Below are 26,974 nucleotides of genomic sequence, written 5' to 3' on the forward strand. Positions count from 1 at the left end.
CGTATGTCATAAGCAAGTTCAAAGTTTTTCTCAGAGTTTGGAAGACACTAACAGGTGATTTCATGAGTCAGGAGACAAAAAGCCACATAGTACATTATAGTACAAATGGATTTCTGAGGGTTATTTATAAGGAGGAGGAGCCATATCAGTGTTTACCCTTGGGAAATGAAGAGGCTGCAGGAGAAAAATAAAATAACTTGTGATCATTTAAAGTGAGTAGAACATTTGAGAAGCAGAGAGTTAACTGGAAAATGGTTTGGCAGACTTGAATTATATAGATATGGAAGAATTAATCTGTTTAGATTGGAGCCAGCCTTTCCTTCATTTCTATTTTAAGAACTGATTTTACATAAATACTGAGATTGGGCTGCATATATGTCTTTTCTATAATCCTTAAAATGACAGTAGGGAGGTAGTTGTGGCATAGCCTTTGTAAATAAAGTTGACTATTGAAATAGGCCTAATATGGTGATACTATTCACTTTTTAGATGAGTGAAATCCTCAAACTGTCTTTCCTTGTAACTCCACTGTTTAGGGTAAATTAATTCATCATCTGTCAAGTTTGCTGATCAACTGGACCCAGGAAAGCACTGAGAACATGATGCATTATCTTTCCATGTTCAAACTAAGAGATATTTTGGGACTTTTGTGGTTCAGTCACACCTGGAATTTGTTGGACATTGTGTTAGTTTGCCAAGGTTGCTATGATAAATACTACATAAGGGGGTGGCTTAACAACAGGAATTTTGTTATCACAAGGCTTTGGAGGCTGGGCATCCAAAATCAAGGTCTCAACAGGCCACTTTGCACTTGCCATGAGTTTTATGCACCTCAATAGAAGCCAGTGAAATCTTCAGCCCTTCAAAGTCTCAGAAAGAAGGTTTGCTTATTTTGTTTTTATTGATTTCATTCCATTAAAAAAATGCTGTATTGCCAGACATAGGAAATAGGATGCATCACTCTTCCTGCTTCTAGTTGGTTTCTTCCATAATAAAGAAGTATTTGGAGACTGAGTTTTCTCATGTGCAAAATAGTAATAATGGTATTTTTCTTTTGCATTCTTCTTCAGGCCATCTAAATACTTATATTTTTGTTTATTAAAATCTGAAGAATATGTGGACTTTCTTGAGCATAAGTTGCTAAACAAAGTAGTAATGTCTTGAGTTTTTGTTCTTTGTTCAATAAGTTGAAAGTAATTTGGCATTCGGCATGTTTTCCAGCCCCAAGCCTGTGCATTCAGACAGCCCAAGTTGATAGCAGTGAAAAAGAGGACTCAGAAACATGCCAGGGAGAAACAGACCAAAGAGAGCTCTGACATTGTACTCCAACATCTAAAATGTGTTTTTATGGAAACTAAACATCTTTTCAATGTTGATATGATTGAATATGACTATGATATCATGCTTTTCCTTTCATGGACTTCATGGACATGAAGCAGTAGTCACATTTCAAAGATAAATGCTATAATCTGAGGCACAAAGCCACATTCAAAATTGATGTTTTCTTTGGCTGTGTCTTTGTATTTTTACATTTGTGGCAGAAACCTCACTTTAGTTGACTGCCTTTAGATGATTTCATTTGAGTTAGTTATGTGACAATCTAACTAATATTAACATAGCATCCAGAACACACAGCAAATAATGTGTCTTGTGTTCTTTCAGAAGAGCAGCTTATTTATAGGGAGTACTTAAAATTGATTAGAAGAGGCTATTTTAGCTAAAAAGTGACTGCCAAATATACATAAAATTTCAGGGTAACAGGTATCAAACTCTCCAATGGATTTACTAATTCAGACATTTTTCTTCTTATTTAAATAAAGTTATTGAAGATTTTGGCTACCTACAATTTTTTTAATTTAATAATGTTTGGAATTATGCATGTGCATGTGTAAGTAGTAAAACAGAAATGGAACAAGGAAGAGGAGGGAACCAAGTAGGTGGATTCAGAAGGAGAGGAGATGTATCATACATTACATGTCTACCTTTGCACCAAGGATTTGGGAAGACGTTGATGGCTCCTTATTGGTCTATTTGGGTGTACACTAGAAGATTTTCCTTAATTTTAGCCTGCACTGGAATCATTACTGCACTTAAGAAGCCAATTGTTCTACCATATACTGATCATTTCCTAGTAGCAAAAATGTTCAATTATTAGATTGTTCTCCCTGGCCCCCGATAAATGAGAACACAGTTTTATAATGAGTTTTAAATGGATAAAAGAACAATATAGACACAGGTTCAAGACTCCAAATTGTGACTTTCTCAGTAATGGGTTCAGAAAACTAATTATCAGTAACTTAGATATTGGAAAGATGTGGCTATAGTATGTTTCCTCTAGGATCCAATATTATAAAAGATATTTAAATAGATACATTATAAGAATAATAAAAGAATGTTTGTAAATAAAAATTAATTAAAAAAGAAAAATAATTAAAAAAAATAATATGGTAAGGAGTAAGAGTTTTGGCTGTATTTCTCATTCCAAAGGTGCCGACTTACAATATTTTTTAAAAGCCAAGTGCAGCGCCTTTAAACCTAAGTACATTTTATTTTCATCATTTTTATTATTATTAATATTTTAATATCTATATCTCACCTGGGGTGATCCCATTACAAACGACATAAATAAACCTGACTAGGTTATAATTCACTTCCCAAAATAGCATGCTCAAAAAAACCAATGGGAAAGTTCGTGAAAATTGAGATTTCTAGACTCCATTTATAAAGTTTTTGTTCAGAAAGTCTAGGACACAGCTCAGAAATTTTCATTTTTAATAAAGAACCAGATTATTTTGAAGTGTGTAACCCATTATCAGTGCTCTGACAATTATTGTTTTAAGCTATTCCAAAATATTGTTACATTTTTTTTTCTTATAACTTAGCAGAAATACTACCCATGAGTTGTGGCAATTGTGACTAGCATTTATTGCAGGCTAAGTCTGTGCCAGGCATTCTCCTAAGTGTGTTGCATATAGAAACTGCTTACCCCTGACAAAATCCTTGGGAGATGGCCACAGTTATGATCACTTTACTGATGGGGAAATGGAATGGCACAAACTCCAATTCTGTTGTTTGCCAGCTGTAGATCTGTGGAAAAAAAAAAAAAGAATCCTAAGCCCCCTAAGTCAGTATTCTCATCTGCAAAATAGGAGCAACACAGAGCCCCTGGGAAAATTAAAGAAGAAAGCACCTAGAGCAGAGTGAGTTTCACAATGGAAATAGAATAATTGCATGAAGAAGAAAACATGTCTTCAAGGAACTTCTCTCATTTTGCTTGAAGTTTTTCAAATCCAAGGAGAATCACCACAGGCTCTAGTGCAGTTGTTAATTCCTTTTGTCTTGGATAAAGAGCTCGACCTCTGCCTTCTATTCTGTATATTATGGATAGAAAATCAAGAAGAGAGGAAACCAAACAGCTTTAGGGACAAATGACCATTCATTTTATTTCTTATTTACTTTTTGTCCTAAAATAATTTAAAAACAAAACAAGCAAAAACCAAAATCATGCAATGATGTTTGGAAACAGATTACGAAAAATACCTGGACTATTTTTCTAAGAGAAGAATTAATTTTGGGATATAAATTTCTCATTAAAATAAATGAGATTACATATATTTTTATCATGTATTTTCCTTTCCCCCTTTTGGAATTTTGGGGATGGTTAAGAAACGTCACATATTCATAAGCCTGGAAGTGATAGTGGAAATACACTTTAATTCCAATTATGGGACTTAAGGATTCTACTGAAAGAAATCAGCGGGAAGTCAGTGGTGAGAGTTAAGATAACCAAGATGGAAGAGAAAGAGTAATCTGTCTGGAAGAGTCAATTAAGTTTAATGTTTTGAGTAAATGGACAATCTCAAAAAGATTAGCTTGATTTAAATTTCTCATTTAAATGTTTCTATTCTGTGGTCTACAACCTTAACAAATGAAACAGTAACCCTTATTAGTTTGCAAATGTGATGCTTCTATTGATTTTTCCTTTCATAAAGTGCCTGCTATTGAATACCATAATACTTCTCACTATTACAACTTACTCCTTTATTGGCTTCTACCATCCTTAAATATCAGTCGCCTGTCTTCTTTTAGTGAAGAATGGGGTCAGTATTTCTTTTACTACTTCCCAACCAGTCCATGTATCATGCATTTATTATTCATCTGTGTTTGTCTGTCCATCTGTCTTTTAAAATGACAATTTATTTTTGACTTACTGATAGCAATATTTAACCACTGACCTTTTTAATTACTTATACTGCTGACAAGCAGAACACATTCAGAATTGGGGAAAAGAGCCTGATGCATGAAAACTGAATTGACATGGCAAATGAGTGCACCTTTCCCATTAGATATCCTGCCAAATTTATAGTGCAATAAAAAAATCCAAGGCCAAAGTTTACAGCAATTTAGAGTACCCTGTGTGTATGCAGTGAATAGTAGGAGACTGTAATTGACATGTTCAGTTTGAAGCAGGAATGGCTGTAGACGAGGCTAAACAATAAAACAAAATTACTTCTCTTCCAACTAGGAATTTCAATCAAATGAGCCTTTCTCAAATGGGTACATTTGAAGAATTATAGGGGGCTGTCACACATTTCTGTCTGTGGAATGAATATTCAGCATATGTCACTCATCTGACTCTAATTAGTGAGATGATGGGTAGTTATTTAGCATTATTCATTTAAGAAAGGCTACTTCTTTATTCTTTGGACACACATTTATTTAATACCAAATGTATGCACTGTGCTGTTTTGCAGTTTATGTTTGCATAATTTATTCCATTCTTTTGAAAAAAATTTCAGTGTTTCTGTGGCCAAGTCGGTGATAAAATTGTCACAAGGTGTATAAAAGAATAGGGTTTTTGAAAAATTCAAGTGCTAAACAAAGTTTACACCAGTTAAGTCCAAGAATTAGTATTTGACCCGAGAATCTTAGTTCTGCATTGGCTTGGGGGATGAGGTAGGAATTTATGGATTTGGAATTACTTTTCTACCACCTTGGCTTAATTTATTCTTCAATAACATTTTTATGATTTTAGAATTAATAGTGTTCAATAAAAATAGAATAGTTTAAAAGTGTGAGAAGAGAATGATCTACAAATCTATTACTTAAAGACACTACCATTCCATTTTTTTATTTTATTTTAAACATATGCAAGTGGTAGATTAAGTGACTAGGACTTGATAGAGTGCAATTTAAACCACTTTTTTATGTTTCACCACTTCCTTTAACTTTTCTTCCTTAAATGCTTTTTTTTTTGGCCCCAGATGAAATCTCAAGCATGTCTTATAGTTTTTTTGGTCATTCCTAAGTAAAGAAAAGTCCACAGTAAAATCCTACCTGCAAACTTCAGGATTTCTGTCATTTGTGAATTTTTGGTTGAGTGTACTATGGTAGTAATTGGCATAGCTTTATGGAGTGGTAGAGTAACCTGGCTGGTATAATCTAATATTGTATACATGGGTCACAGATGTTCAGTTGCTGTTTTTTTTCTCTCTTGATGTGTGGTTTCTCAGAAACACCCCTTCCCTCTCTAGTTGCAATATCTTTGAACTTGGTAATGTCCTGCCTTCAGCAGATGCATATCATTCCATCACAGCCCCTGGGAATTCAGCCTCCACCTCTTCCACTGGGATCTCTTTTTCCTTAGATGGTTCTTTGGGGCAGGATCCTTGGGCCTCAGTTGGTGGGAGGACACCTGTATCTTCACACCATGCTCTTTCTCTTTATTAGCTAAACCAACATGCCACAAGATTCATGCTAATATCTGAGTGGTTTTATTCAAGTCTATCTCATTTTGGCTTGGGGAAAGGAGAAACACAACCAATCCACAGAAGAATGGACTATAAAACATTTTCACTTTTACACGCTGAAGGTGGGTTAGTCTAATGTGAGATAAACCAGTATTCTATTATCTTAAATTATGCCCTGTATCTGTAGGATATGCTGAATATTCACATGCATTTATCTTAGTCTCAGCTGATCTTGAGATGGAAAGGACCTTATCATACATGTTACTAGTGATTGGGCTTACATACAAATAAATATCTTGCTTTTTCGTTTAATATCAGATCATAAGTATTTTCCTGTATTGTCAGAGGAGAGTATAAATACAATATCCAGTGACTGCACAGTAGTTATTGTAAGAAAATGCTATAATACCTTTAACTCTTCCTATATGGTTATTTTCATTTTCTATCAATGGTAATCATATCTTTAATTATCATTTTAGGATGTAAATCCTCATTTAATTTTTTGATTATTTCTTTATTATAGAGTCCTAGAAAGAGAACCACTGGATCAAGGTATGTGAAAATTTTCTGACTATTGATATATTTCATAAAATTTTTCAGAAATATTAAAATTAATCTATACCTTCAATTCACTAAGGTGATGATGATACCTAATTCACTACTTCTTGACCTATAGTGGTTGTTCTTACTCCAGGTTTATTTTATGATCAGTCAATTCACTGAACTATATTATCAAATTTGATAGTTTTAAATTTTGATGTCCTGTGTTCATTTTCTAAATTGGACTCTCATCTACAAGAATGATCATCTTTTCTCTTTAAATGCACACATGCTAACTTCTCTGTTTCATGCCTCATTCAGCTGTACAGAATTGAAAACAGTGTTAAATAACTATGAAGAATACAACTGTAACAGGATGGATTCTGATGCCAAGTGAAACCACTAACAGCTAAGTCTTATAGTTGGGAACAGAATATGCTCCAATTCAGATAACTGCCACCCTCAGAGCTTGCTGAGATGTCAGCCAGTCATAAAAAGAGGCGCTTCTCTCTCTCACCTCACCAGTGGGGTGAGTAAAAAGGAAAAGATTTCGGATATCTGAACTATTCCAACATTCCTCTAAATCGGAGGTTATCAATCATTTCCATTTGGATGCTGCTGTGATACTAGACTGGTTGGGTACATGATATTGTTCAAATGTGGAGACAGGAATAGGAGAGACAGAAGGCAGAGCTAAGAGAAGACAATGGGCTTTCTCAGTGGGTAGTCAATGGACACCACAAATGTTGATGGAGCTTGCTCATTCTTCAATGGCAAGAGGTTATAGGGTGGATCGCCTGTGCAGGGAAAGAGAGAGGCAGAGAGATCCAGAGAAAGAGAGAGAATGTTTAATCTCAGAATGGATCTCCCATGTAGGGAAGGAGCACTCTTGAAAATAATCAACAAGTATGCAAAAGCTTACAGTGGTCAAAACAGCATGGTAGTGGCATAAACATAGATATATTGACCAATGGAATCGAATAGAGTGTTCAGATATAGACCCTCTCATCTATGGGCAATTGATCTTTGATAAGGCAATCAAGCCAACTTACCTGGGACAGAACAGTCTCTTCAATAAATGGTGCCTAGAGAACTGGATATCCATATGCAAAAGAATGAAAGAGGACCCATATCTCACACCCTATACAAAAGTTAACTCAAAATGGATCAAAGACCTAAACATTAGATCTAAGACCATAAAACTGTTAGAAGAAAATGTAGGGAAATATCTTATAAATCTTATACTTTGTGGTGGTTTTATAGAGCTTACACCCAAAGCAAGAGCACTGAAGAAAGAAAGAAAGAAAGAAAGAAATGGGAACTCCTCAAAATTAAACACTTTTGCACATCAAAGAACTTCATCAAGAAAGTAAAAAGACAGCCTATACAATGACCTAATGTCATATTTGGAATGACATATCAGATAAATATCTAGTATCCAGAATTTATAAAGAGATTGTTCAAATCAACAACAAAAAGATAGCCCATCCAATTACAAAATGGGCAAAAGACTAAACAGACACTTCTCAGAAGAGAAAATACAAATGGCCAAAAGGCACATGAAGAGATGCTCAACTTCCCTGGCTATTAGAGAAATGCAAATCAAAACCACAATGAGATATCATCTCACACCCACCAGAATGGTCATTATCAATAAAACAGAAAATGACAAGTGCTGGAGAGGATGTAGAGAAAGAGACACACTTATCCACTGTTGGTGGGTTTGTCAAATGGTGCAACTGCTGTGGAAGGCAGTTTGGTGGTTCCTCAAAAAGCTGAATATAGAATTGCCATATGACCTGGCAATACCATTGTTAGGTATCTACTGAAAGAACATGAGGGCAAGGACACAAATGGACATTTGCACATCAATGTTTATAGCAATGTTATTTACAACTGCAAAGAGATGGAAACAGCCAAAATGTCCATCAACAGATGAGTGGCTAAACAAACTGTGGTATATACATACGATGGAATATTATGCAGCTGTAAGATAAAATAAAGTTATGAAGTATATAATAACATTGATAAACCTTGAGGACATTATGCTGAGTGAGATTAGCCAAAAACAAAAGGACAAATACTGTATGGTCTCACTGATATGAACTGACATTAGTGAATAAACTTGGAATATTTCGATGGTAACAGAGACCATCAGGAGATAGAAATAGGATAAGATATTCAGTAATTGGAGCTGAAGGGATACAGATTGTGCAACAGGACTGAATATAAAAACTCAGAAATGGACAGCACAATACTACGTAACTGTAATACAATTATGTTAAAACACTGAATGAAGCTGCATGTGAGAATGACAGAAGGAGGAGGGCTGGGGGCATAAATGAAATCAGAAAGAAAGACAGACAATAAAGTATGAGATGGTATAATCTAGGAATGCCAAGAGTGTATAATGATAGTGACTAAATGTACAAATTTTAAAAGTGTTTTTGCATGAGGAAGAACAAAGGAATGTCATTACTGTAGGGTGCTGAAAATAGATGGAAGTTAATATTTTAAAATTTCAAAAAAACATGCGAAAGCTTGTCAGTAAATCAGCAGAACAGAAATGGCAACCAGCAAAGAGAGTTCTGCACCCTCTCCAAACAGCAATCCCTTACCTTTTGATTCCTCTTCCCCAAGTGAATACCCAATTGAGTGGTATGTGCTAGAAGGGACCCTTCCTATTTCCCTACCCTTCACCCCCTCAAAACATGCATTTCCTATTTTGGATAGAAGGAAAGAGGAGAGAAGACCTTCAAATTTACCTGTGTTTGTTATTTTAAAATGGGTAAGTCTGAGGCTTAAAGTACCCTATACCACCTGCAACAAGCAAAGTGCTTAATAAGACAGGGCACAGTTTTTAATATTGAAAAAAGAAAACAATTTCATCTCATCTTTATCTATCTATAACTATGTATCTGTCTCTAATTTTATCTGTTTCTGTCTATCTGTATATGTATATCAAATGTGAAATTGATTATATTGAACATCTTTGTTAAGTGTTTCACTTTAATGCCATTCTAGACTGTAAGTTTGAAGTAGATTTTTTTCTCATATTCTGGTGTAGCCTCCTTTCACTGTTCCTGTTTACTCACTCCTTATTCCCCAAATCTGCTTTCTTATCTCAACATGTCACCCAAATAACCCTTGCTAAATCAAACAGTTACCTCCATATTACTAAATGCAATTATTTGTGCTCAGTTCTCATTTTTCTTGACCTCTCTTTCACATTTTGTATCCTTGACCACTCTCTTTGCTTAACTTGGGTGAAGTATCAACTCTTGGTTTTCTTCCAAACTCTCTAGCTACTCTCTTTCTATTTTCTTTGCAGCATCCTCCTTCTCTTCTAGGTCACTAAACTTTGGTCTTTTGGTCTTAGGCCTTCTTTTTTTCTCAAATCATCTCTCTGTCTCTCTCTCTCTCCCTCTCTGTCTGTCTCTCTCTCTCTCTTCCTCTCTCTCTTTCTCGACAATTTTCCCCATGCCCATAGCTTTATCTACCTTCCAAATGCAGATGCTTCATAAATACATTCCTCTTGCCCGACTTCTTTCTTTTTAAAACTCAAAATTGAGATTGAGTTTTTAAAATACTTTTCTATTATGTCTTTTATTCTAATTTATGAGAGGTTTCTTGGTTTTTCCTTCAAATTTTTCCATTAAATTTTCATTTAGGTAGTTCCAACAGTTTATTCTTCTTTTCTGATTGTTCCTTCATTATGCTGTTAGGTTTTCATTTTATGAATGAAGGATATACTTGGTTTTATTCTAAAAAAAAAACATTTCATATTAGTGATGCTCTCTTCTATTCCCTGAACTACCTTTTCTTCATCTGCTCTGGTGTTCTTATTTTCTTTTGTTTTTGCCTTTAGTTTTTAATGTATTTTTTTTCTCTTTTGGCTTGTACCTTGATATTTCTTTTTAAAGTAGGGACAAAAAACTTGCTTGGCAGCTCTGTGCAATTATGTGAAGCTTATAAAAATAGTTGCCTGTGCTTTGGATTCTTGGCAGGTTAAAGGCAAGAATATTGGAACAACTAACTTCCAGTATTTAGTGCTCTTTGTTCTGGGCCCAGGTTATTCAATGGCTGCTAGAAATTCTGCATATAATCTTCTTATCTTCCACATGTATTTTGAAAGTCTCATGGTTTATTTTGCAATTGTGGAACAGTTGTTTTCTAACACATTTTTGTTTGGTTTAGTAAATCTTTTACAGTTAAAAATACTCTGTATCTGTAAGGCACTATTTCCTCCTTTTAGTTTAGAACTATTTTTATAATCCCATGTTAGTTTTAATTCTACTCATTCTAGACTTGGTGTTGGCTAAGGGCAGGGTGTTCCATTTCCTTTTAGTCCACAGTGTTGTCGATTAAGTGGTAATGGTTTTCTCAGAATTTCAACCATGGGAAGGTTGATATGGCTATTTCCTACTTAAAATTCTGGCATTATGTGGGTAATTTAGAAATGCAGCTCTTTCTGAGTGTGGAAGGATTTTCTCTGGATCATTCCATCTGGAATTTCTGATGTGAGGAGCACAATTTATTACTAAATTATTTAAGTATCCCCATGGTGTATTTCTCCCTGATGGCCTGCTTATATCCCGGATAAGGTTTTCCAGTGCCTTTCACCTTTATGTAATAATTTATATAAATACATATACACACATGCATACACATATACAACCATATAAATATGTAAATACATACATATGGGTCATATGTGTATATTTACATATATCTAATACACACTTAGACTGTCTTTAATTTTGGGGTAGATAGATAGACAAAAGAGAGAGAAAGAGATGGACAGAGAGAGAAAGAGGAAGGAAGGAAGGAAGGAAGGAAGGAAGGAAGGAAGGAAGGAAGGAAGGAAGGAAGGAAGGAAGGAAGGAAGGAAGGAAAGAAATGTGACTGCCAATGGCTACCATTCAAAATGGCTACATTTTGAAGCCCACATGCTCTTAAACATTTTTTAATTATGAAAAATTTCAAACATAAACTGCAGGAATAAACCTCCATGTATCCTACTATGCAGCTTCAACTCATGGCGTGTCATGTTTCTTCCACTCTTTTATTATTTTTTTACATTAGAATATGAATATATTTCTTTACTATGAAGGCTCATAAGAATGAATGAGAACATTAGCACTGTCCTTCTGATGGAATAGAGTATACACCTGACCCATATTGGGATAGAGTATACACCTGACCCATATTGTGGCAGGAAGCAGCGATGATGCTCTCAGAGCTGGTACAAAATGCCCATTGAAGAAATCATCATTCACTGAAGACAGGATGTTGCCTTAGACTGAATAATCTCTTCCACATGTTCCTGCCAGGTCTCCATGACCTTCCCAAAATGATTCATTCATTCCAACACCAGCTGACCCTCTTTTTCTTTGTCACTCTTGACTCTATTAAGGCCTGGTCAACTGCCCCACTTGCGAGGCTGCCTCTGGAATCCTACAGCACATTTCTTTAGTGTGTTGCTGCGCTGCCACCCTCAGGGGCATCAGTTGGGGGTTGGTGAGAGAACGTAATGTCACATTACCAAAAACAAACAGTGGGGCTACATTAGTAACTGATGCTTGGACATACACCTAACAACTTCACAGAACACATGCTTCCTCTCCAAATGACCCAGAAACCCCTAGAGAGCAAAGGAAACCCCTTTGATGGTTTAAACAATTTTAGAATAAATCTGCATGCCAGGAGTAGGGACACAGAGTGGACAGTATTTCCTTCCATCATGCCCTCTTGTATGTTTGCGCACAGTAGGTCTCTAGGAAGTCAAAGGTTGATAGCAAGAAGCAGAACACTGTCTTGGCTCTTCCCTAACTGTGATAGTCACCACCATGCTACTTTTTCTGCTAGTGGGCATTGGTTCGTTTTCAAAAGACAGAATAAGAAGAGTGAGGAGGGCAGAGTAAAAGTTCTGTGAAGCAAAACAAAAGCAATCCAACAATCCAGAAACCAATGCTTTATATTAATAAAAGTTGCTGAGAACTTCTGGTAAGATGGCCAACTAGAGTAGTTCGAGATTAGTATTGTTCCATGGAAAAGTTAGAGAAAGAACAAGAGAGAGACTAAGGGGGCAATTCAGGAGCGTGGCTGACCTGGGAGAGCTTCCTGCACCACATGTGGCAGCCCTGGTTGCAGAGGCCAAGGAACTGAGAGGCAGAAAGCTGGAGCCTGGCGCTGAGGCCTGGAGTTACAAAGCCCAGGGGAGTGTACAGACTGGAGCTCAGGACTAGGAAGTAAGTCAAGTCATGTTTCTTGGGCTCGCTACCCTCACCAGTATAGCACCATGACCGGCAACTCACCCCACACCTTATGCACCTGAACCCCGTCACCTCTCCCACTCCCCTTGCTCCAGGCACCCCCACCCCACCAGCCCCCAATGCATGCACCTGCTCCACACCCCCATCCCAGGGGCAGCCCAAACCACTCCCCCCCTGCATCTATCCCGAGCACTACCTCCCTCTCCCTGTTCCCTGCAAGCTGTCTCCAGTGTATAAAGGCTGCAAGCACTAACCTCCATACCTAGGATACCCCGCCCCCCACCAATAATGTTGCACAGCCTCACCCCACCCTCCCTGAGCTCAGCGCATCCTTTTACATCACTCCCAGGCCCACGCATGTGCATAGCCCCAATCAAGTCATTCAGCTCTGAGAATCACACTTTACAGCAGTCCTAGAACTGCACATGTGCACAGCCCTCAGCCTTACTTCCCAGCTCTGAGAAAGTGCCAACCTGCACAGCCAGGTCACATCTGCCCCCACTTCACAAAGGCATAAGGCTGACCTGCAGCCACAGCTCTATGCATGTGCATGAAGGACCCCATGTCTTACACCAGTGCACACTAAAGTTATGCCCCCCAGACTGTTGCACCTGCACAGCTGCATCTTACCTGGCCGATGGGGGACCATGTTCACAAGCATCAGCGTAACATCCCCAACCTGCACCCATACCTGCCCTGAAACAGATAACCCTACTGAGTGCTCCATCCTATGCCCTGTTCTCTGCTGTACAACCATCCCGCAAACACAATGTCTTAGACTACTAAAAGAAAGCAACTCCCAAAATAAATCAATCAAGATATTTACATGCCACAAAGACAGCAGAAGATCACTAAGCATATCACAATGCAGACAGATATAGCCCAAATTAAAATACCAGAGGAGATACAGACGTTGGAACAACTAAATGGAGATGTTCATACAGCTACACTTAATAAAATAAGTGGGATAGCAAATGACATAAAGGAGATCAAGAAGACAGTAGAAGAGCATAAAGAGGAATTTGAAAGAATACATGGAAAAATAGCAGAAATCATGGAGATTAAAGACTCCATTGACCAAATAAAAAGCATACTAGAGGCACACAACACCAGAGTTGAAGAGACAGAAGAAAGAATAAGTGATATAGAGGACAGGATAATTGACTTCGAAGATGCAAAACAGCAAATGGCAAAAAAGATGGAAAAAATTGAATGGGAACTCAGGGAAATGATGGACAAAACAAAATGCACAAATATAACAATCATTGGTGTCCCACAAGGAGAAGAGAGGAGTAAAGTGCTAGGAAGAGTAGTTGAGGGTATAATGGGGGAAAATTTCCCAACCCTCATGAAGGACATAACTATATAAGTCAAAGAAGCCCAAACAACTTTGCCATGGTCAGCTTCATGTGTCAACTGGGCCAAGTGGTGGTACCTGTTTGTCTGTTTCAGCAGGTGCTGCCCTGTCTGTTGCAATGAGATCATTTCATAAAATTAGATCATGAGCACATCAGCTGCATCCACAGTTGATTCCATTTGTAATCATCTGGGGGGGGGGGAGTGTCTTCTGCAATGAGTGATGCTCAGTCTCATCACTGGAAGCCTTTTAAGGAGGACTTAGAAGAGACAGGCTTTCCTCTTGCTTTGGCCAGCAAGTCTCTCCTGTGGAGTTCGTCCAGACCCTCCATCAAAATTGTCGGCTTCACAGCCTGCCCTGCGGATTTTGGACTCTGTGTTCCTGTGGTCACATGAGACACTTTTATAATTTTTATATTTGCGAGTGTTCCCTGTTGATTCTGTTTCTCTAGAGAACCCTAACTAATACAAACTTCAAATGGAATGGATTCAAATAGGCCTTACCCAAGGCACATACTAATCAGTCTGTTAAATGTTGAAGAGAAGCAGAAAATTCCCAAAGCAACAAGAGAAAAACAATCTACTCCATACAAGGGAAATCAAATAAGACTGAGTTCAGACTACTCAACTAGCACCCTGGAGGCAAGAAATAGTGGTGTGATATATTCAAGACCCTGAAGGGCAAAGTCTTCCAGCCAAGAATTCTGTACCCAGCCAAATTACCTTTCAAAATTAAGGGAGATATTAAAGTTTCCACAGACCAACAAGTCCTGCAAGAACTTGTCAACAAGAGACTGGCTCTACAAGGAATGCTAAAAGTAATTCTGCTGGCTGGAGAAAAGACAAGAGAGGGGGGTCTGGAGGAGGGCACAGAATTGAAGAGTACCACTAAGGGTAATTTAAAGAATACAAAGAGAAAGAGGGAAAAGAATATATAGATCTGACAAATAAAATGAAAAAGATAAGATGGCGGAATCAAGAAACCCTTTTCAGTAATAACTCTGAATGTTAATGGACTAAGTTTACCATTAGAAGATACAGATTGGCAGAATTGATTAAGAAACATAATCCAGCCATATGCTACTTACAAGAGACTCATCTTAGACACGAGAATACAAATAGATTGAAAGTGAAAAGATGAAAACAGACTTTCCACGCAAGTTGTAACCAAAAGAAAGCAGGAGCAGCTATACTAATATTGAAAAAATAGATTTTAAATGTAAAGACATCATAAAAGACAAAGAAGGACACTATATGCTAATTAAAAGATCAATACACCTGAAGATATAAGAATCATAATTGTTTATGCTCCCAATCAAGGAGCTCCAAAGTACATGAGACAGACATTGACAAAACTGAAAGGAGCAATAGATGTTTCAACAATAATAGTAGGAGACTTCAATACACTACTTTCCTCTATAGATAGAACAACCAGACAAAAGATCAACAAGGAAATAGGGAAGTTAAATAACTTGATAAATGAATTAGACTTAACAGGCATATGTACGTCACTGCAACCCAAAGAACAAGGTTATACATTCGTCTCTAGTGGTCATGGAACATTCTTCAAGATAGATTGTATGCTGGAGTACAAAACAGGTTTTTATAAATTTAAAAATATTGAAATTATTCAAAGCACTTTCTCTGATCACAATGGGATGAAGCTGGGAGAACATTCACAAATATGTGGAGATTAAATAACACAGTCTTAAACAACCAGTGAGTCAAAGAAGAAATTGTGAGAGAAATCAATAGCTGTCTGGAATGAAAATGAGAATATAACTTATCAGAATTTATGGGATGTAACAAAGGCTGAGCTGAGAGGGAAATGTATTTCCCTAAATGCCTTAATTAAAAAACAAGAAAGAGCAAAAATCAAAGACCTAAGAGAAAACCTGGAGAAACCTGAGAAAGTACAACAAACTAACCCTAAAGCAAATTAGGAGAAGAGAAATAACAAAGATTAAGGCAGAGATAAATGAATGGGAGAACAAAAGAACAATAGAAAGAGTCAGTAAAACCAAAAGTTGGTTCTTTGAGAAAATCAATGAAATTGATGGGCCACTAGCAAGACTGACAAAGAAAAAGGGAGAGAGGATGCAAATAAACAAAATCAGAAATGAGAAGGGGTATATTACCACAGACCCTGAAGAAATAAAAGAAATCATAAGAGGATACTATGAACAACTATATGTTAACAAACTAGACAGCTTAGGTGAAATGGACAAATTCCTGGAGAAAGAAATAAAAGATCCTAACAAACCAATCAGAAGTAAAGAAATTCAACTAGTCATCAAAAATCCTCCTACAAAGAAAAGTCCAGGGCCAGATGGCTTCACAGGGGAATTTTATCAAACATTCCAGAAAGAACTAACACCAATCATGCTCAAACTTTTCCAAAAAAATTGAGAAAAAATGGAATCTACCTAATTCATTTTATGAAGCTAATATTTTAATACCAAAACTGAATAAAGGTGCTATAAGAAAGGAAAACTACAGGCCATCTCCCTAATGAACACAGATGCAAAATTTCTCAATAAAATATTAGCGAATCAAATCCAACAGCACGTTAAAAGAATTATACACCATAACTAAGTGGGGTTTATACCAGGAATGCAAGGATGGCTCAACACAAGAAAATAAATTAATATAATATAGCACATTAACAAATCAAAAGGGAAAAATCACATGGTCATATCGATTGATGCTGAAAAAGCATTTGACAGATTCTAGCATCCTTTTCTGATAAAAACATTCCAAAAGATAGAAATCAAAGGTAACTACCTCAATATAATAAAGGTAATATATAAAAACTGATAACCAGCATCATACTCAATGGAGAGAGACTGAACGCCTTCCCCCTAAGATCAGGTACAAGACAAGGATGCTCACTGTCACTACTATTATTCAACATTATGCTAGAAGTTCTAGCTAGAGAAATCAGGCAGGACAAAGAAATAAAAGGCATCCAAATTGGAAAGGAAGAAGTAAAACTCTCATTATTTGCAGATGATATGATACTGCACTTGGAAGATACTGAGAAATCTACAACAAAGTTACTTGAGCTAACAAATAAATTCAGCAAGATGACAGGATATAAAATTAACATACCAAAATTAGTAACATTTCTATACAAAGCAATGGCCTAACTGAGGACTTAGTTAAGAAAAAATTCCATTCAAAATATCAACTAAAAGAAACAAGTACTTAGGAATGAACTTAACTAGGGACATAAAGGACTTGCACACAGAAAACTACATAACATTGCTAAAGGAAATCAAAGGAGTTCTAAATAGGTGGGAAGGCATTCCTTGCTCATGGATAAGAAGGCTAAATATAGTTAAGATGACATTTCTCCCCAAATTGATCTGCAGATTCAACATGGTACCAATCAAAATTCCAACAGCCTACTTTGAAGATTTGGAAAAGTTACTTACCAAATTCATCTAGAAGGGAAAAAGACCCCAAATAGCTGGAAACATGCTAAAAAGGAAGAATGAAGTAGGAGGATTAACACTCCCTGACTTTGAAATCTATTACAAAGCCACAGTGGTCAAAACAACATGGTACTGACAGAAAGACAGAATCATTGACCAATGTAATCGAATCGAGAGTGCAGAAATAGACCAGCAAATGTACGGTCAACTGATTTTTGACAAATCTTCTGAACTGAGCCAAAATAGTCTTTTCAATAATTTGGCATGGAAGAACTGAGTATCAATAGCCAAGAGAATGAAAGAGAAACCCCTATCTTACACCCTATACAAAAATTAACTCAAAGTGGATCAAATGTCTAAATATAAGAACTAGCACCATAAAGCTTCTAGAATAAGATGTAGGGAAACATCTTTAAGACCTAGTAATAGGAGGTAGCTTCCTAAACTTTACCCCCAAATTACAAGCAACAAAAGAAAAAAATAGATAAATGGGACCTCCTCAAAATCAAAAGACTTTTCAAAAAGGTGAAAAGGCAGCCAACTCAGTGGGAGAAAATATTTGGAAATCACATATCAGACAAAGATTTGATTTCCTACATATACAAAGAAATCATACAACGCAACAAGAGAAGAACAAAGAATCCAAATATAAAATGGGCTAAATATATGAATAATCATTTTTCTGAAGAGCAAATACAGATGGTTCAAAAGCACATGAAGAGATGCTCATCTTCACTGGCTATAAGGGAAATGCAGATCAAGACTACAATGAGATACCACCTCACACCTATAAGAATGGCTCCTATTAAACAAACAGGAGACTATAAACACTGGAGAGGATGTGGAGAAACTGGGACACTATGCACTGCTGGTGGGAATGTATAATGATGCAGCCACTATGGAAGACTGTTTAGCAGTTCCTTAGAAAACTAAACATCAAGTTGCCCTATGACCCAGCAATACCACTACTTGGTATATACCCAGAAGAACTGAAAGCAATGATACAAACAGACATTTGCACAGCGATGTTCATAGCAGCATTATTCACAATTGCCAAAAGATGGAGATGAACCAAATGCCCATCTACGGACGAGTGATCAAAAAAATGTGGTACATATATTCGATGAAATACTATGCAGCAGTAAGACAAAATGATGTCCTGAAGCACATGAGAAGATGGATGAGCTTTGGGGACATAGTACTGAGTGAGATTAGCCAGACACAAAAGGACAAATACTTTCATGATTCTATTTTTATGACCAGCATAAAGGTATAATCAAAGGCTTATAATACAGAATATAGGGGACTTGGAGATACACAGAAGCTAGAGATGGGTGAACCGTTAGCTAATGAGGTTGAACTCCAATGTAAACAGATAGGACTGGAGGTGATTCTCTAGTGGGTCTAGAAGTAATATTACCATATTGAAGATGACGAGATTGAAAAGGGTTGTATAGACCTACGTCTCCCACTGACTCATACTGGAAATATGAACGAGTTCTTGTAAAAATTACCTCAAAGATCTGATTTTTGTATAAAGAGTGTTTAAGTCCAGGGTACAGGGGGAAAACTGTTATCGCAAGTTATGAGCTGCATTCAAAAGGAAACCATCAGCACTGCCACAGCAACAGCAGAGGTCAATAATGGGGGGAGGGACAAGAGTTAAGAGGAGGTTTAGATTTCCTATTTGATAGGGGTGTGTTTATTGGTTTTCTGTCTCTTGGGAGCAATGAAATCATCTAAAATTGAGAATGTCAATGGACTGTGGACTTTCGATCCTCTACATGATGACTGATAAATGCAGGTTACTGAAGGATGCACTGACAGAGAAGTAGATTTGGGCCAACGATGGTGAATACTCACGAATGAAGTTTGTGCTGCTACAAAAAGAAACAGTGTCTTGAGGCATGCCCCGATGTGAATAAACATGAGCAACATTTGGTGAGACAAAATAAGCCAGAAACCAAAGAACAAGAATGGTATCTTCACCTTTAGAAAATGCTTATAAGAAAACAGGGGTCTAGATTATAAACTTTTAGAGCAGACACATTAAGTCTGGAGTGGTGATTATTATTTTTGGATTTTGAGAGGCTGTTTTCTATATATATATATATATAATCTGATATTTAGAGATAAAAACAAAGTAGAACAGGTTGGGGTTAAAGTAGTTCAGAAAATAGGGGTAAGGAAGACAATGCCTGGATTTTAGAACCACACATACTCTTTGAGACCAATGGAATAGAGATTTATTTGATCTGGATCTGAAATTTTCTGTAGTGCATAATCTATTTCTATCTATCTATATAGCTCATTTGAACAACTGAAACACTGGAAGTATATAATGAGAAAAAGGTCCTTTAATCCTGTATAGATTATTGTAATGCCTGGAAACATTCTAGAGTATATTAAGCAGATAATTAAAAAGTATTGGTGACATCTCCTGAGGGAGGGGAGAAAGAATATGGAACCGTTAAACCTTACCATCAGGGAATTACCTGATTTCTTTGTCAAATTTTAGGGACGCCCAAATCAATAGGCCATGCCCTCAATCATGAGGCTTACTCTTGTGAAGCTTATGTAGGTAGCAGAGAAGCTTAGACAACCTATAGGCATGCCTAAGAGTTACTTCTGGAGGATCTCTGTTGCTCAGATGTGGCCTCAGTCTGTCTAAGCCCAACTCTGCAAGTGAAATCATTGCCCTTCCCCCTACATGGGACATGACATCCAGGGGTGAAAGTCTCCTTGGTGACCTAGGAGAGAACTCCCTGGGATGAATCTGGCCCTGGCACCATGGGATCAACAATTCCATCCTGACCAAAAGGGGGAAAAGAAGTATAATTAATAAAGTATCAGTGGCAGAGAGAGTTTAAATAGTGTCAAGAGGCTACTCTGGAGGTTGCTATTACACAAGCTTAAGGTAGAACTTGCTACCTATTGTGGCCTGCCAGCCCCCAACCAGGACCACTCCAGCTGGTCCTGGAGAACACTTAGGGTAATATATGGGATTCCACCAGGTTCCAGGCACTGGGGTGGACCCAGCCTCCGGATCGGTCCCAGGTCTGAATAAGTCCTGAAACCTAGCCCAGCCTCTCCAGACCATTGGATGGTTCCATCCCCCGGCCCCATATTGGTTACAGACCTTTCCAATACGGAAAATTCAGAATTGCCGTAGCCCAGGAGCCCCGGGGAGGGGGATGGAAGGATCAAAGGTGATGGTGGAATTATACATTGAAGGTAAGATTTAACAAATGAATACGAATGCTGAATCATTAAATTGATCTCTTTTAGTCTCCAGTATTTTAGAGCAGCCAGAAGTAAAACTCTAAAAATGTGACATTGCAACCCATGTCAAAGTCTGAAATATGTTGTACAATTAATTGTGGCGGTGTGCTTTGAAATTTATAGCTTTTTTGTATATATGTTTTTGTTCACAAAAAAAAAGAAGGAAGAAAAAGTCAATTGTGATGATAAAAAAGTGTTTAGGCTCTTTGCCTTCCTGTATTCTGGAGCAGCTAGAAGGAAAAATATGAGAGGATTGTATCGTAGCCCATGACAAACTCTGAGATCTGTACTATAATCACTTTTTGAAGAGTGCTTTGAAAACTATTGTTTTTTTATTTCTTTGCTTTGTGTATATGTTATACTATACAATATAAGAGTTTTAAAAAAGTAGCTGAAAACACTACATGCCTCTACAGACAATACATGATAAACTTCTTAGGGGGAGCAGTCAGCTGGGAGAGTGTAGCAGAGGCCACAGATTTATGCTAAGAGCCTCTCAGTGCACTGCCTAATGTACTGGATCTGCTGCTTAACTGTGAGCCTCCTTTGTCAGTGACGGAGCAGGCAGTGACAGGGACCCCACAGGCCTGCTTGGAGTGCACAGACCACATAGGGCACATTTTTGTCCTCACACAGGATGTGCAGGATGATCTGCAGGGGCTCAGCGCCTGTAGCCATCACGATGAATTCAGAGATGCCTCTGTGGAGGGTTTTGTTGGCCTCATTGGCTCCTTTAAGAAGCTACTTGTAATTCCGTGACTGCTGAATGAGGTCCAGAAGTGCCTTGCTGAGGCGGGCATCAGCGAGGAGATAAACTTTCAGATTGACATCATCCCTGGTCATGGCTGCAGTTCCCCGATCGCATTTCTCCTATATTATTTTCAAGCAAATCCCAGATGTATCATTACATAAAGATTTCAGTAATTATCTCTAAAAGATAAGGATTCTTAGTTTTTGCATAACTGCAACTCCATTATCATACCTAAAAATAAATGTCAAGGAATCCCTTAATATCATGAAATAACCTAGTTGTCTCATAAATTTCATAACTTTGTTTTCCAGGTTTCTTGGAGATCTGGATAAGACCTATGTATTGTAATTGGCTGCTAATTGTAATATCTCTTTTAATCTACAGGTGGTCCTGTCAATCTATTTATTGGTGAATCTGAGCTACTTGTCATGGAGAGTTTCCCACAGTCTGACTATTTCTGACTGCCTAGCAGTGGCCTTCAGTATCTCCTTTACTTCCTCTCCTCTACCAGGTCTCCAACCCAAATTTCCATACACTTGAATGGCCAGTGCAGCTTAATTGGAAGTAGCCATTAGAAATTGAGGCTTGAATGGTGCAGCATTCTGTAAATACATTTCGCTTGTTAGTTGTCTCTTTTATGAGAAACTGTGTGAAAATGGAGCCACCTGAGAACATAGTAATTAATTTACTATTTAATCCTCAGCCATTCAGCCACTACCTCGTTTCTATCGCTAGGTATAAAGTACTAATTAGAAAAATAGGGTCTCTGATCATTATATACAAAGCTCAATGTATTTGTAACTTAATAGGGTTTAATATAAAATATCTGTTCTAATGCATATGAATTATTGATTGATCGCTATAATAGATATTCTTTAAGATTAGATATATGTGCTAAATTTTGCATGTTGTCCATGCTCTAATTTTTATGCAAAGTAGTCACCTGTATTTGATTCTGGTATGCTTTGCCTGGGCAAACATACAACTGACATCACAGTTTCTCTGTCTGCAAACACACGCACACACACACACAAAGTGTGTCAACATTATATCATCATTTTCATTGTAGCTTTTTATAAATACTAATGATATTACTATTAAATCTAGATCTTCATTCTTACACTTGGCCACTTTTTTTTGTTTCATTCCCAGGCAGTGCTTTAAATATTTTATAGATTGGTAGGAAGGCACTTCATCCATACACATTTAAGGTCAAAGTACAGTTCTTTACTTACCCAAGAGCACAGGAACTTTCTTCATACAGAGCAGGAGCAGATGCAATATTTTTAAGAGAAAAAAAAATTTTCTGTTTGGCTTCCAGATCCCCAAGTTTGTGTGCGATGCCACCATTCTCCGTGCAAGGTATGGTGTTCTGGATTTATAAAGCCCGATTTTTGCCTGTCCACACAGAGACTGATCATTCTAGTTCTCACATCATTTTAAAGATGTCTTTGCAGCTGTTGGACTTTCCTGGGTTTTGATTAACCCCAGCACCTGTGGCCAGCTTCTCATTCTTGGGGAGAAAATGAATTCAGAGTCAAAGGTGTTTGTGAACACTTTCTCTGCTCTATCTCCAGTATCTCAGAAATCACATTTTTCTCGAGGCAATCCCTGACTCTGATTTAAGACCTTGTATCAGAGTGGTTTTGATCTTAAGATTGGTCAAGGACCATAGTTATGAATTCATTATCCTATACTACTTCAGAGGTTTATGGGTTATTAGATAGTAAAAAGATTCTGCCCATTTGTTGGACCTCAATTATCTTGCCACATTCTGGGGATCCCTTTGGTCTTTTAGCATGGCACATATTTACACACAGAGACACAAGGATCAAAAAAGACAAGAAGCAAACAAACAAAAAAACAGAATGGACCATGTTTACTTCGAAGCAAGATGTATCCTAACTTATTTTCTGACACAATGATTCCTTCAGGGGAAATCCAAACAGAATGACCCACTATTCTCAGTGTATTTTAAAATATTGACTCCAAAAACTTGCATGTAAAATTATGAAAATATTCTATAGCCTTTCTAGCATTTTATATGCTGAGCATCCATTGACTATTTTACTCCAATAACACAGAAGTTCAGGCATCATTAGAATTATTCTGCAACACCACCAAAATGTCAATAATGCATGCTTATTTTTATGTATCTGGAATTTAAAGTCAGAACCCAGTGGTGGCTGACTCTGAAATTGCAACTAGATTGAAATCATGGTTTCACTATTCTACCCAGTAAGACTATTACCTGGGCACACCATCTCTCTCTTTAAACATCTATAAAACTTAGATAATAAGAATAGTATTCACAGTGTTATTATTAAATTAGATAAAATGATGTATGTCAGGCAATAACATATCATAAACTAATTCTTCAATAATGTAGGTTTTATTATCATTGTTATCCTCTCTTCTACCCACAGGTAACTAATCAGTTCATTGCTCCCTAAATATATATGTATTTTTTTAGAATTAAATTTTATGTCACATTGATAGAGACCATGAAAAAGATTTACATTTTCCCACACTACAGCAAAACTTTTCAATGGAATAAGATATCTTACCATAAATAAGATGTGGATTTATATAACTTAATATAACTGTTTATATTCTTCAAAGTAGAAGACAATGCATTTGTAAATCATTGTTTAAAAATTTTAAATCCAGACACAAACATATGACTTAATTTTTAGCATTCTGTACTGTACATTGCCAAATTATTTCCATTATCAATTAGCACGCATTTACATAGATGCAATCACTTCATTGTTTTGATTAGTTGAAATACAGCCCCAAAATTAACAATTCAAAAATACCTAGTGTACACTTCAATTAAATATTAAACAGTGTGGTGATTATACTATGTGTATCAAGTTCTGACTAACCTTTATTACCCAGAAATTTGTTTTCGAATAATTTTTACCAGTAATCTGAAAATACTGACCATATAAAATCAAAAGATTGCTACTCTTATGCTTGCACAAAAACAATTTAAAAGCTCATTTGACTAAAGTCAAAATTTCAAAGTTCATTGGCAGATAAAAATAAAGCACAATTTTCTGAAAGATTCTAATTTTCCTTGGTAGTTCGTTTCAAACGTGCAAAATAAGTAAACTTAAACTCTAAAAATAAGTAAACTTAGACTCTATGCTACAAGAAGAATCATCTTAGACCAAATCATCTTAGAAATTACAGTTTTTAAGATCAAGTCTTAAATATTTCAGAACATAATCACTCATTCTTCCAATTGATTACAGAAAGTTAAAATCACAGAAATGTTCCTGTTCTCTGAACTAAAGATTCTAATAAAATAAGTCTAAATTTGGACTAAGATACAGCACTGCAGAAGTTTTAAGTGATGCTTGGTTTCATTAAGTATAAATACATAATAAATACTGTGTGTCTGTGATTCCAATGTCAAATTACAGCATTTATTAACACCAGATGTCTATGGCAAGGAAGCAATATTTGGTCTCCTCTGAAGGATAATAAAAGAAGAACACGTTTTTTTCTGGAGAGGAGAAAAGAATGTTAAATGGAAGTGATAGGAAAAAAAGTCTGTTTCCCCAAATAAAAGGGCCATTAATTGAGGAGAGCAACAGTATTACTTTCATTAACACTTTAAAGTATTATCCCTATTATTAGGAATAATGTACCATCTCATTATGTTATAATTATTATGTATAAATGAATACTTATATAAAAATATAGCCATTGTATAGTGACTAGATAATTTTGGAATAAATCCATAGTCTAAGTCACAGCACCCTTAAATCATTTATACCTTAACTGCTCATTATACCTAAACAAATTTTCATTAAGCATACTAATGATTTCCAAATGATGTAATAAATATTCTGGTTGCAGTATTTTATTATTTCTCTGAATTACATTTGGGAAAAAGCCAGCTACTTCACCTACTTTATTATTAGTATCACTCTGGGATCACATTATACAAATGCATGTATAGAAATTTAAAAGAATGTACATTTCCCATAAGGGGACATTATTTAATCTGTATCAATGGTATGCATTTGCAAAACATTCTAACACTGCAAACAAGACGTTTCAGGATTGGGCACATTTAGAAGTTTTTAGTCTACTACGAGGTTGCTGGTGTCCTTCTACCTATGGCTTCTTAGTGATGTCACTCAACTGATGGTAGGACTTTATCAATGAATTGCTTGATATCCATCATTTCCTGGTGACATGAACTGTGCATCAAGCCCTCACAGGTTATGAAGGTAACATTGGCTGGATTTACCAATGTTCTTAACTTTTCAGCAATAAGAGAACCCAACATTAGGGGAACTAAAGGGTTGCAATCCCCATGGCATTGGAGGATGGACATATCTTTATTAATTAGCACCACTGATAGGACTCTGTGGATATGAAGCCCAAAACGGAAGCCAGCAACTGAGTACAACACCTGCCAGTTTCTGCTGTGTAGTAAAAGCAGTATTTAAAGATAAGTGCTCCCCAAATAATCCTGTTAGAAGGAATTCCATTCTTCACCTCTTGGATTTTGATGTTTCTGCTGCCTGATTCCAGGCTCATTCTCCTGTGAATCGGGTGAAAGCCCAACAATATCAAACCAAGAAAGCATGCTCTTATCCATGTTTAACGTAACAGGCATAACTGGTGCATGCGGGCATATATATTTGATATGTGAACTTCTGGTACCTGCAATGCTTCTGCTCATCCATGCCCTGTGTTTCCCAATCCGTGAGGAAAAAGAACTACTTGCTGTGGCCTTGCAAGCTGCGGATGATGGCGGGCAGCGGGCTTGTGTTGCTGCCACACATTCCCTGAATGTATTTTTGCTAATAATGTTCTAATTCTAGAAAGAGTAGAATATTGAAATTTCTTAAATCACATCCATTTGCAAATGTGCTTGTTCACAGAGCCTATGTATCGCTTCCTTTTTCAGGGAATATGTAAAAGAGGTAAAGTAAATATTACCAAGACTTCCATACTCTTACTATTGCCTATATCATGGGGTTTGAGAAAGATGAATCTGATGAAAATATGGCAGGCTGATTCCTTTATCGACCATGAAAGTTGAAAAGTGGAATCACAGAAATATTAGTAGCTGTGCTCTGATTTTCTGTCTGTTTTAGTTTCCCAGGCTGCTTAAGCAAATACCATGAAATGGGTCAGATTAAACCACGGGAATTTATCTGTTCATGATTTTGAGAATAAAAGAAAGTCCAAATCGAGGCATCGTCGAGGTGACGCTTTCTTCCCAAAGATGGTGTGTGCCGTGGCTGGCTGCTGGGGATTCTTGGTAGTGGCTCCCCTGTCACATGACAATGCACCTGGCAGCCTCTCCTGGCCTCCCTGTTGTCTTCTGGTTTCTGCTTATTTCAGTCTCTTGCTTCTGCTCTTTCTCTCTGTCTCAGTTTCTGCTTACAAAGGACTCTAATAATAGGACTAAAACCCATCCTAAATGAGTTGGGCAGCATCTTAACTGAAAGAACCTCATGAAAAGGTCCTACATGTAATGGGTTCACACCCACAGGAATGAATTACATCTAAGAACAGGTTTTTTCTGGGGCACATGCAGCTTTAAACCACCAT

At 36.9% G+C, this 26,974-nt stretch overlaps 2 pseudogenes; both read right to left on the minus strand.

The window, feature by feature from the left end:
* Positions 1-21,120: 21,120 nt before the first annotated feature.
* On the minus strand, positions 21,121-21,483 carry LOC143669631 (NHP2-like protein 1 pseudogene; annotated as a pseudogene).
* A 4,049-nt stretch (positions 21,484-25,532) lies between these two features.
* Positions 25,533-26,199, minus strand: LOC143669877 (acyl-protein thioesterase 1-like; annotated as a pseudogene).
* Between the last annotated feature and the right edge of the window lie 775 nt (positions 26,200-26,974).

Source organism: Tamandua tetradactyla, chromosome 26, assembly GCF_023851605.1.
Source record: "Tamandua tetradactyla isolate mTamTet1 chromosome 26, mTamTet1.pri, whole genome shotgun sequence".
Lineage (NCBI taxonomy): Eukaryota > Metazoa > Chordata > Mammalia > Pilosa > Myrmecophagidae > Tamandua > Tamandua tetradactyla.